General features: G+C 34.7%; 1 long non-coding RNA gene across 1 annotated transcript; it reads right to left on the minus strand.

Moving 5' to 3' along the window:
* Nucleotides 1–5,631: 5,631 nt before the first annotated feature.
* Nucleotides 5,632–6,065, minus strand: LOC136976786 (uncharacterized). The gene is made up of 3 exons (XR_010880984.1): nt 6,008–6,065; nt 5,843–5,932; nt 5,632–5,773 (listed from the first exon to the last, which is right to left on the minus strand). It is a non-coding gene; the product is annotated as an uncharacterized lncRNA (long non-coding RNA).
* Nucleotides 6,066–12,703: the final 6,638 nt, after the last annotated feature.

The following is a 12,703-nucleotide window of genomic DNA, read 5'->3' on the forward strand; positions in this document are numbered from 1 at the left end:
TTCAACGATTTTCATTCGTCCACAAACGGTAAAAATTAGTCGCATCACTCACATTGATTGTTATATAGTAAGATATTAACTTATGACTAGGAGGAATTCCGGTTTGAATTATATTTGGGAATTCGTCTAATTTAGCATCGTTATTAATTCGGGTCAGGCTTTCATCTATGCTAGCGATCCCTTTGCGGGTTAGAACCTGCTGTATTGTGGACGATTATATAGACCAGGGGTGGGCAAAAGCCGGCCCGCGTGCCGGATCCGGCCCTTTTGCTAATTTTATCCGGCCCGTTGAAAAATTCCGCACGCAAATTTTTTTAAACTCTTTTATGAGATTTTGTTGACATCAACATTATTAGTGTGCGTACTGTATATATAATAGGCGTAATAAAATGGGCGGTCGGCTGACTACACTAGTGTGGACGATGTCGCGACGATCGCTCTCAGGGCGGTTTTTTCGTCGAACACAAAGGAGATCGCGCTAGGTTCGAAATGCATGTGTGGACGGCATATGCTGCACTCCTCTCACTTTTCGAGGGACGACAGGTCGCACCACGCGTATTGTTAATTTTGATTTAGCACTGATCGCATACTCTTTTTTGTTCGAGTCTAATATTAGTTTGCAAATATAAAATTGAAAAAGTGGACTTTTTGTAAGTAAAATTTTAAAACATTGGTTTTATTTTATTGTATTAATTAAATTATTTATTTGTAGACCTTTGTAAAATGAGTCAATCTAAAAAAAGAAAAGTTGATTTGGAATGCAGAAACTTCAATGAAGCTTGGACGGTAAAATATCTTTTTACAAACATTAATAAGAAAGCAATTTGTTTAGTTTGTCAGGAAACAATTGCTGTTTTCAAAGAATACAATTTAAACAGGCACTTTACAACAAAACATCCAAAATATGCATCACTTTCTTTAAAAGAACTTCAAACTGTAGCAGAAAACTTAGCAAAAAACTTGAATAAGAAACAAAATATTTTTACCAAACAAAGTAATATAGAGAAATCTACCACAAAAGCAAGTTATGTTGTCGCACACAAAATTGCTAAGTTCTGTAAGCCGTTTTCTGAAGCAGAATTTGTTAAACAATGCATGGTACAAGTGTCGGAGATATGTTGTCCTGAAAAGAAACATATTTTTGAAAATGTAAGCCTTTCGAGAAGAACAATAGTACGACGGATTGAAAATATTTCAGGAAACTTACTTGACCAGCTAAGAACAAAAATTGCTGATTTTACCTATTGTTCTCTGGCTTTAGATGAGTCCTGCGATATTACTGATACAAGTCAATTATTAATATTTATTCGCGGCATTAACAAGAAATGTGAAATTAGCGAGGAACTTCTTAGTGTGCATCCAATGAAAGATACAACTACTGGTGAAGACTTCTTTCTCGCTGTTGAAGAGTGTTTAGTTAAAGTAAGTTTAACTTGGAATAAAATAGTAAGCGTCACTACGGATGGTTGTCCTAGTTTAACAGGGAAAAATGTAGGCTTACTTAAACGAATTCGCGACAAAGTAAAAGAGTTACAACCAGAACACGATATATTATTTTTGCACTGCATTATTCATCAAGAAGTGCTATGCAGAAAAGTTTTGAAATTGAATCACGTCGTTACTGTTGTGACCAAAGTTGTGAATTTTATCCGAGGACGTGCCGTAAATCATCGACAGTTTGTTGAATTTTTGAAAGAAATTGAAAGTGACTTCTACGAAATTCCTTATTACACTGAAGTGAGATGGCTTAGCATTGGTAAAGTTTTGGACAGATTTCAATATTTGCTTGATGAAATAGTATCCTTCTTGTCGATAAAAGAAAAACTACATGATTTTCCTGAATTGCAAAATAAGGCTTGGCTAAACGATTTCTCGTTTTCAGTAGATATCGTAAAATATTTGAATGAACTAAATATAAATCTACAAGGGAAAAACCAATTCGCTTTCAATATGCACTCAAACGTCAAAGCATTTATGACAAAACTCAATTTATTTGCTGAAAACTTTAATAATAAATTATTAAATCATTTCCCCTCATTGCAAGCACGGCGAGAATCATTGAAAAATACAGATTTTTTTAAATATAGTGCAATAACACAAGACCTGCATTCTGAATTCCAAAGAAGATTTCAAGATTTCAAAGCTATTGAAAAACCTTTATCATTAATTAGCCAACCTTTCAATTTCGATGTGCAAGAAGCTCCTGTTGAAATTCAACTAGAACTAATTGACTTACAATCAAATAATTTACTAAAAGAAAATTTTCACTCAAACGAATTGAGTGCTTTCTATGGCGCTTTGAATAACGAACATTTCAAACATTTTTTGAACTATGTTCAAAAATACCTTGTTTTATTTGGTTCGACATATATTTGTGAAAGAACTTTTTCTTTAATGGTTTCCACGAAAAATAAATATCGATCACAAATTACTGACGAAAATCTACACTCGGTATTAAGGATTGCTACAAGTGATTTGGAACCCAATTTTGAAGAAATAATGTCAGATGAACATTCGAGATTTCACGTTTCGCATTAACTTTAAATATTTATTTTAACGTTTGATGTTTTTCTTTTCTTTTTTGAATTCTATTTACTATTATATTTACGAAATGCAATATAAATGTTAAATTGTAATAACTATGTGTCAATATAAAATAATTTGTATCGTTAAGACATAAATAAGTAACAAAATAAAATCTTTCATTGACTGGTTTATCTAATAGCCATTTATTTATAATAATATTTCTTTAAAAATTACGTGACATATTTTATTCAAATTGAAATGATACTTAGTGTTTTTGTCAAAAAAAAAAAAAAAATTGGGCAGGGAAAAAACTCCATCCAAAACATCCGCTTGTGCAAAGCATACGCGGTATAGTCCTCCGGCCCGGGAGACATTTTGAAAATTTCATTTTGGCCCGCGCTTTAAAGTATTTGCCCACCCCTGATATAGACTATATTTTATTTATTTATTTTGCTCTCTTTGTCTTGTGGCTACTATGAGGGCCTTTTTTCACATCCATCGTGGGTTCGAACAGACCTACAATTGGGACGACTAGAGGTGAGAAACGAGCCCGATATATTCGGGAGTTACCAATCATAAAAAAGTCCTTGTCGTGCTCGGAAAATTTAGAATAGTAATTTAATAAAATATAAATATTTCAAATATTGACGTTACTATGTAATTATTTATTACAGCAATATCTATACTGAATCTGGGTAATCCAGGATTGAATCCGGGATTACCCAGAGCGGTGGGCGGCCGACACCTTAACCGCCTCGACCATCTGGCCATTCAGTCTAAGTGTGCGTTGGTCACGAGTTCATATAACACGGCGAAAAAATTGCGATCGGTTTCGTATAACACGCTAAAAGAGACTCGTATAACATGGTAAAATGTCATCGCTGAGTCGTGTCGCGACAAGATTGGTCGAATCTGGACCAATAGTGGACTAGCAGCCGAACTACTTGCCGCCGTCCAGCGCCACGCGTATATACCGAGAGTTTAGGCGAGAAAGCATTGATAAATTTTTATACAGTTCTCGTGAAAACAACATTTACAGTATTATTCAACGGCCATAAAAATTATATTTCTATTAATGATGTCTCCAAAGTTCAACGAATTCTTTGCAGAAAGAATAACTTATCAGGAAACGCATCCGCCGTTCGATGAGTCGCTCCGCGACGAAAACAAGCTTAGGCAATGGCGTCTTCGAACGGTGCACACTCGGTAAGTAATCCAACAATTTTTTGTTTATAGCATAATTTATATGGATTATTCCCAAAAAATTATACGTGATTTGGAAATGTTGAGTCAAATTATTCTAGAATCGATTAATTTTATGGAAGAAAACCTTTCAAACAGCCGTGGCTCCTAAACTGCACACGTGCCGGGCTGTAATTGGCTCATATATTTAAGGGATCGTACAACACGGATTCATATAACACAGAACGTATCTACTGTGTTATAGGGGCTACTGTAAATTGTTTTATAAAACATCGATGGAAAAAGATTCGCAATTTAAAACTTTTGATTTATTTTGTTTTTTTTTATTTTCTATTTTTAAATACCTAAACGTAAATCTAAATGCGTTGTAACATTCCGTAATGTGATGTTTTCTGTGACGGATGGGTCTTTAAGCAGTGACATTACATATTCGGTTGTTATAATGGATTTGTCTCGGATCCCGTCCCTCACCACCCAGCCAAGTGACACGTTATCCTATGGGCAAAAAGAGCTATTGCCTGGGTCCCCACCAACAGGGATCCCAAACCAATCTTTTATAAACGCATGACTGTGGTAAGGTCATCGAAATATGGGAGACCCTTGATTGCCAGCGGTGGAAAAAAAAAAAAAAAAAAAAAAAAAAAAAACATTCTCCCGAAGAAAAATGTCTGAAGTCAAGACTGGTACTGTACAGTACATGGTACAAATACATGGGACCTAATTCAAATTTGCCTGGGACCTATTAATCTAAGCTGTAACTCTCCACTGACCAGGCCACAGCATTGTGGGACATGATTAAAAGGTCTTCTTAGCGTCCACAGATCAGAAAGAGTAAAGAAAAAAACATTTTTCATTTACTAACATATATTCTACCTCGCTACTGTTTATCACAGTAGTCCGATTAAGATTCAAGAACAAAATGCTCGAATATTTTATGACCTCGGGTGAAAACTTACTGTAAAATTGCGAGATGCTTTCAAAATACAGTTTTTCTTGGACTTAATATCTCCGCCATATCATCTGCTTTTTCTTTCTTTTTTTTTTATTTTTATTTTTATTTTTTTTAAACTCTGCACTGTAGGTACTAAGAGGATCTCTTTTAGCAAACCCATTATGTGTTCGGCCAGACCCACAATGAAGCGGCTGGGTGGTGAGGGACGGAGTCCGACATATCCGGACGAACCACCACGGAATCGATCCCGCGTCCCCCAGAGCGTTAAGCCGCGACTCCACTAGCCGTAAAACAGCCGTAAAACCCGTCGCCGTAAAAGCTTTTAATCACGTGACCTATTTGCATTTGCGTTCGGATTGCGGTGGAGGTCCGGCTAGCGAAGCTTTTTACATCGACGGTGTATACGTGATATATCGATATAAAGACAATGATTAGATTCTACGAGTTTTCTCCGTACTATAATTACAAATGTAGTGAAAGTAATATCTTTACTTTCATATATTGACTTTTATTATTATATTATTAATATAAAATACGAACTTCAATGTGCAGCATTGAAAATTTTTTTAAATAATTAAATGAAACTATTTTTACTCGTACATTTATTTAAGCAATTTATGAAAATTCAAATAAAATATTCGAAAATTTCACTCTAATTTCAATAATTTAAATGATCACAATAGCGAGGTTGAGGCCGAAGTTTTAAACGCGAAAACGTGTACGTCGGACGTTCAGCGCCGCTTTCCTGTAAGCCTAGAAGTTTGACAATGGTGTTTGGAAAGTCAGTGGAAACGCCATTGTCAAACTTCTAGGCTTACAGGAAAGCGGCGCTGAACATCCGACGTTCACGTTTTCACGTTTAAAACTTCGGCCTCAACTTCGCTAATACTGTGAAAAGAAACGATTTTAGTTTATCTACAATATAATCACACATATATCTTTATCACACATAAAATGAACTAACATTTTAATTAAAAAATCTTAATTTTGAAAAGAAATTACATTCAAATCTCTGTTAGAGCAGGTTTTCTTCGTGGAAACGGTCCTGAATTTTAACAGACTCGAAAACACAGAATACAGAGCGCTGGACATCTGCAAATTCAAATTTGTTTATATAATACGTTAATATATTGATTTGAAAAAGTTAACTGAATTGCATACCTTGACAGGAAACTTCTTCGTAACATCGAAGAAACCGTTGATAGATAAACATAAAGGTGTCTTTCCAAATCTTTTCATAAAATTCACAATCTGTACAAATTTCATAAAATTACTTTATGCAAATTAAAAATCAACGCTAATTCTATTCTATAACAGAAGCTTTACTTTTAATTTCTGTTCCAATTTCAGATCGCATTGAGCGAATCTTCGAATGTCCTGAAACGATGTTTGCGTCTGAAAGAAAAAAGAAACATGTTACAAGTGAATAAAACATGGAATAGTGCATTTCATACAATACAAAAATTACAGTAGATGTGAAAGCGGATAGTAAAAATCCTCCTAAAACACAAATGACTGATGCTGCAACACAAAGCATGAAAATTATAATTTTCAATGCGAATTCCATTTTCGGAAAAATCAAAATATAATAAAACAGACTGGTTTGCGTTAATAGACAACCGTACGAAATTGTCAATACGTAATTGAATGGGCCGTTCAGTTGTTTCACATAGTTTCAAAGTTTATTGTGTTGTGTCATAATTTCTTCTAATTCTGTTTCCAAATTCGGATGATTCATTTTTAGTAGTTGCAGATCTTCCGATAACTTCTGGAAAATCATCAGTAATGTAATTATGAACAAGAAAAGAAAAGCAGTTAAATAGAGTACTGCACCCGTAATTAAATTCAAGTAAATGCCAATTTCTATGCTGCAAAAAAGTGCTCAAAAGTTTTTCCTTTCTCTACGGCAGGATAGACATAAAAAATGGTCAAAGCTTGGTAACAAATAGTGAAACATAAAACAATAACGGAAGCGTTAATTGTACTGTAATTAATGACGTCGTACAATTCTTCTGGACAGAAATATTCCGGCTTCGTCAATTTAATATTCGGCGTTAATTTCACTCTCTTTATAATACTGAAAATGAGTGCGAAAGTTAAAACCGGAATAGTAACAGTTATTTTGACAAAGATGACGTCATTCTCGACTAGTAAGTACCACGATTGACAAGGAATCATCTCCTACAAAACCGGTATCATTATTGAAAACATCAAACAGACATGTATCCAGTAGAAACATTCGATGAAGAATGAATGAAATTTTATTACAATTGGGTGAACACTGATATCATTTCGGTTGTGGTAGGAACAAGGAACAAAAAAAGTGTATCCGTAAACTCTTGCTACAGACGTAGACGAAGATAAAATGCAGTTTAAACATATTTCTGTTTCTGTTTTCATATTTTTTCTATTTCTTCTATACTCATCTTCGGCTTCAGTCTTTGCCAAAAAGTTTTCCATTATTTCGTTACACTTACGTAACTTTATAAAAATGTAATTACAAATGATAATCCAACGTTTCTTGGCGTATTAAAATCCAACTTTAAAGTGTCGTGTGTATGTGAAAAATGAAAGATTTTTACATTATTAGATGAGAGAAACGATGCACACGTTATGATCGATTGAACGGTTTTGATATTCAAACCTTTTTGACTATGACGAATACATTCTTTTCCATAGTTACTATTTACAGAATCCAAGTTCAACACAATAAATAGATATTCCGTCGTGTGTTTATATGGAATGTAAACATTAAATTCTGTAATGCCTTAAAATTCTTGTATAGAGGTATGTGGTAAAACATAAGCCAGTTATGTTTTACCACGGTAACTGATAATAAATTATGGAGTATTTTTAATTTTCTAACTGGTATATTATATCATTACGTAAATGTTAATTGTGTTACATTTATAAATTAATTACTTCGGACTCCGTCAGGCGGATTCGGCTTTAGCCTTGGTGTGAGGACTGGAAATCGAATTCGAGCGAATAAATACCCGGGATTTACTACCCCGAATATGTCGGTAAGACAAACGTGAAAAAATTTTGAAATTTTGTAGGGAGGTTTGTGTTTTAGGGGGATTGATGATTCAAGGTCCAGAGGGTGGGAGATAAAAAGGGTCGTGTATATCTCCAATATCATCAGACTTAGTTGACTTGTTATTAGCGTTTACATTTCTTTTTTAATAAAACTCATTCCTACCCTCAAAATGGAGATTTTTGCCTTTTATAACAGTTAAAAATATAAAAAGTTTTTAAATAAAATATGCTACCAGATGGCGCCATCAAATGTTGCCAGGAAAGTTAAGCAACTCGTGTTGGATAATTTTTATAGCATTAGTTCATACACTGTACATTCGAAATGAATAATTTATTGAGTTTTGAATCTTTAATTTAGAACTGATGGATAATTTTTCCATTTACTGACCTTTTCAAGTCTATCTTGTGTACTTACCCATAATTATAAATAATTAGGCCGCAATTTAAAAAAAAAATTGTAGACATATAAATTTCCATAGCAGTTCGTCTGTATTAAAGAAATACAGAACTGCTATGGAAATTTATCTTTAGTTTCGAGAACGGAGTTAAATATGGACCAGATATGGAAACGTTAAGGACAGGAGGACCCGATTCACTACATACGAACTTCCGATGATGACCGGAGGTCATGTAATTTCGATTCAAAAGTTTCTCTCCAAAGGCATTGCATAGATGACTGGCACGACTCTATTGTTAATGGAAAAATAAGATGTAAAGAGGCAAGCCGCTACTAATTTGAGGTGCAGAGCATACATGTTAAATGAAATAAATAAATAATATGGTTAAAAATTGCCGCCCGGCATTACTGTATGACGATGTCACAATATATAACTGCTCGTTATAATATTTTTCAAATTATTTAAAAATTTGATATAACAATTCTTGCGTAAGCATATCACGTGTGTGATTCAGAAAAATCATTAAACTGCACTACGATTAAATTGAACGGAGTTGTGTATTGGCTTATGTCAATCTAAAATTCAGAATGTTGTAATTTATGGACTTTGCATTGAAACCATGAAATAAATTCGTGTTGAATAACGTAGAACAAGGAGAAAATCGATATTTTCCTTCGCTTTACATGCACTTAACTTTGAAATATTTCTTCTTAAAATATAAAATATAACTGCTAAATGTTATTATTTATAATTTTAAAAAATAAAATTAAATCAAGTTAACGTTGAGAATCTTTAAATACACGTGTATAATTAAATTTTTAATTTCAATGCAGTATTAAATACATTACTGAAACGTAACGACTTGACAAGTGATCCGTGTTATACAGGTTGTGATGGCTCCGCGTGTGGCCGAGTTGCTAACCTTAATGTCCGACAGACTTTATATGAATTGCTTAAATAAAAAGAATTGTAAAACTGTGGGAATAATTCCTTTTATGTTATACCTATATGTTATGTTTTACCAAAAACACCATCTCACTGAGAATTATTGGTTAATGGTAGCGAACATGGCGGCTTGTCTCTGAAACAGTGGGGACGCACGTTCCCACTGTTTTACATATTTGCTTACCAGTTTTTATGGGATTTTTCAGTCATCAATAACTAGAATACTTTTCATTATAATTCTATATTCACGACGCAGTCACGTGATTGCTGACTAACCTATTCTAATAAATTACCCCTATTCTAATAATTTGGTTGGCAATAATTATGGTAATCTATTAGAATAGGTTAGGTTAGGTCGAACGTGCGTCCCCACTGTTTCAGAGACGAACCGCCATGTCGCTACCATAGGTAACATTAACCGAATTATTTATTAACCGTAACGAACGTTTTCAACCTCTAACTAATGTTTTTATTTATTTATTTTATTTTGTTGTTATAAATTGTATAGGGTCTATATATTATTGTAATATATTCCTTGCATTCAAATAGCTCAATATTCCAAATACTGTAATTTTGTATTTCGAATGTGTTCTTAACTTTTCTATACAAAAATATTCCATAACTTTTTAACACCCGAGAATGACCTGTAGAACAGGTTGAAAACGTTCGTTGCGGTTAATAAATAATTCTCACGGAGATAAGGTGTTTTTGCGAGGTTAAGAAGCATCTAGCTGGGTATTAATGTAATTAAGTATTTTATGTTATAATAAAGTGTTTATATTATTGCAACAGATTATATAAATTACTAGCAGATGAGCTCAGCTTTGCTCAGGCAAAAAGTAACGATATCAGAGATTAATATTTTTTTTTTTTTTTTTTTTTTTAACTCTTTCCGCCCTGTGGGCACTAAGAGGGCCTCTTTTAGTAGGCCCATTATGGGTTCGGCCAGGCCCACAATGGGGCGACCGGGTGGTGAGGGACGGGGCCCGACATATCCGAACGGACCACCCCCCGAAAAATTCCTGGGGATTATTCGACCCGTTCGGATTCGATCCCGGGTCCCCCAGAGCGGTAGGCTGCCACCTTTACCGCTCGGCCATCCGGCCGTCTAATATTATTACATTATAGCCGATCTTACCCGTTTTCAACGGGTGCAAGAATTAGGCCCCACTCTTCCGATTCTAATTAGACAATTTTTACATATTTGCTTACCATTCAGGGATAACGATAATTAAGACTCACTGCAACCAATAACCCGTGCGTAGTACTACTAAGTGATGAATAACAAGCGTTTTCGTAACCTCTTCTGGGTTCTTCTTCGGGTTTACTTAATTCCGAAAATAAGCTAGATCTTCCAGAATCATTCATAAACATGAATTCGAATATAAAATCAAACATTAAGACGAAGAGTTCGAATAAAGCGAACGTATGCGCATTCGTTCCCCGTCTCAACCTTGAACACGATGGAGCACAAATAACGTTGAGAATTTTTAGAAAGGTCTAAAAGTATGTTCGATTTCCCGCAAAAGTGCAAAGAAATGGCATCTAAAATAGTACAGTTGAACCCGAGTTCTTCGGGGTAATTTTTAAATGAGTTTGAGAATTTCAATACAGCACTTCTAACTTCCAAAGGTTTTAAAATCGGTGCATCTACAATAATTTGGCTGAACGTTAGAGCATCTTCGAGCAGTATCAATGAAGAAACTTTAATGTACTGTACAAAGAATTGCTCAAAACCTTTTTCTGTGACGAAGAGTGTTTTGTCGATTTATTATCGTGGCGACATTGCTTCATCCAAATCTTTCTGTAGTTATAATCAGTGTAATATGCACTTTACTCATATGTTGAGTCTTACTTTCAAATCTGGTACCAGTATTCTTACATCACAATGTAAAACCCTTTACTTTTCAACCTGATTCCACCAGTTTTTATGGGATTTTTCAGTCATCAATAACTAGAATACTTAGCGGCCGGATGGCCGAGCGGTAAAGGTGGCAGACTACCGCTCTGGGGGACCCGGGATCGAATCCGAACGGGTCGAGAAATCCCCAGAAATGGAATTTTTCGGGGGGTGGTCCGTTCGGATATGTCGGGCCCCGTCCCTCACCACCCGGTCGCCCCATTGTGGGCCTGGCCGAACCCATAATGGGCCTACTAAAAGAGGCCCTCTTAGTGCCCACAGGGCGGAAAGAGTTTAAAAAAAAAAAAAAAAAACTAGAATACTTTTCATTATAATTCTATATTCACGACGCAGTCACGTGATTGCTGATTGACCAATAATATGTTAAAATTTTAACAATGCTATTAATTTATAAATACTCAATACTTTGAAATAAAATCTTGAAAAGGGGGAGGCAACTCTCAAAATAGCTATTAAATTCATTATAAAACTTATACATTTATTCGAGTTTTTAATTATTTGTTTTTATTAGTGAACTAGCAGATATAATATATCTGCTATCCGTTTATTTTGAGCCTGAGTCTGTCTGAGTATTTCTGTCATTATCTTCTGTCTGATCCCTATATATTTATCCTTCTGACTTTTGCCCGGGCAAAAGTCAGAAGGATAAACCTTGAAATGATAACTGTATCGTAAATTTGGTTATTTTAGCTTACCGTTATAATGTTTATCACGAAGGGTAAAGAAGATGAAATCGGGAGCAGAGTGTAGCGTTCAGACTTCACGAAAGTCTATATTTTACTCGGACTCTCAGAGAATAAGTATAAGTTCGGTAAAGATCAGGCAGGTTTGCGAGTTAACAAAGGGGACGAAATCATGGAAGGGTCGGGGTGTTCAAGTTAAACAGTTGTCTATATTTTCTTCAGAGTCCCATAGAACAAGTAAACAAAATTGGTGAAGATCCAGTTAAGAACAGAGAAACAAATATTTTATTTTATATATGTAAAAGTGGTGAGAAACCGTCGAGTCCAACAAATCCGACAGAAGATAATGATTCCGTGGAAGCGTCTAGTCCAGCAAACTAAGCAGTTCCGAGAAACGGTTCGGTCAGAAGTTTCTCATTTGGAGCAGTTCCAATACTTCATTTTCAAAAGCGGAACAGGATTTTTTTCCACCCCTAATCCAGAGTTCAAACATTACTTATATATATATAAATGAGAATGTTGGTTATGTTTGTTTGTTTTGTATACACACCTAGACCGTTCGATCAATTCCTACAAAACTCGTAAGTTACGTTTATATACCCCTAACTTAGATAATGCCCTAATCTCACTCCAAAATATCTATTGCATTTCTATAAATCCATTAACTGCGACAATGATATAGAGCGAAATAGACCCGCTATATAATTACTGCAACAGGTAGCATATAGCACTTGCCAATGAAATACCTCTGTATTGCTTTTTAAAAGAGTAATAATATGATACAATCTATTTAGAGATTGCAATCCAGCAGTGTTTTCAATCCAGCTGGATTTTTGCTGGACCAACATCATTCCAGCTGGATCCAGTGTGGATCCAGTGCAGATGTATTTTAGGTGCAATAAAGTGTTATCTATCTATCTATCTATCTATCCAGCAATTTATGGTTCTTTTTTAAACAAATAAAACATTAAAAAAAGAAATGCTTAAGAAACTTTTATTATTTAGACTGGTCACTATAAATCAGTAAAACTTCTTA

This window comes from Centruroides vittatus, unplaced genomic scaffold (assembly GCF_030686945.1).
Source record: "Centruroides vittatus isolate TY-2023 unplaced genomic scaffold, ASM3068694v2 contig_425, whole genome shotgun sequence".
Classification (NCBI taxonomy): Eukaryota; Metazoa; Arthropoda; class Arachnida; order Scorpiones; family Buthidae; genus Centruroides; species Centruroides vittatus.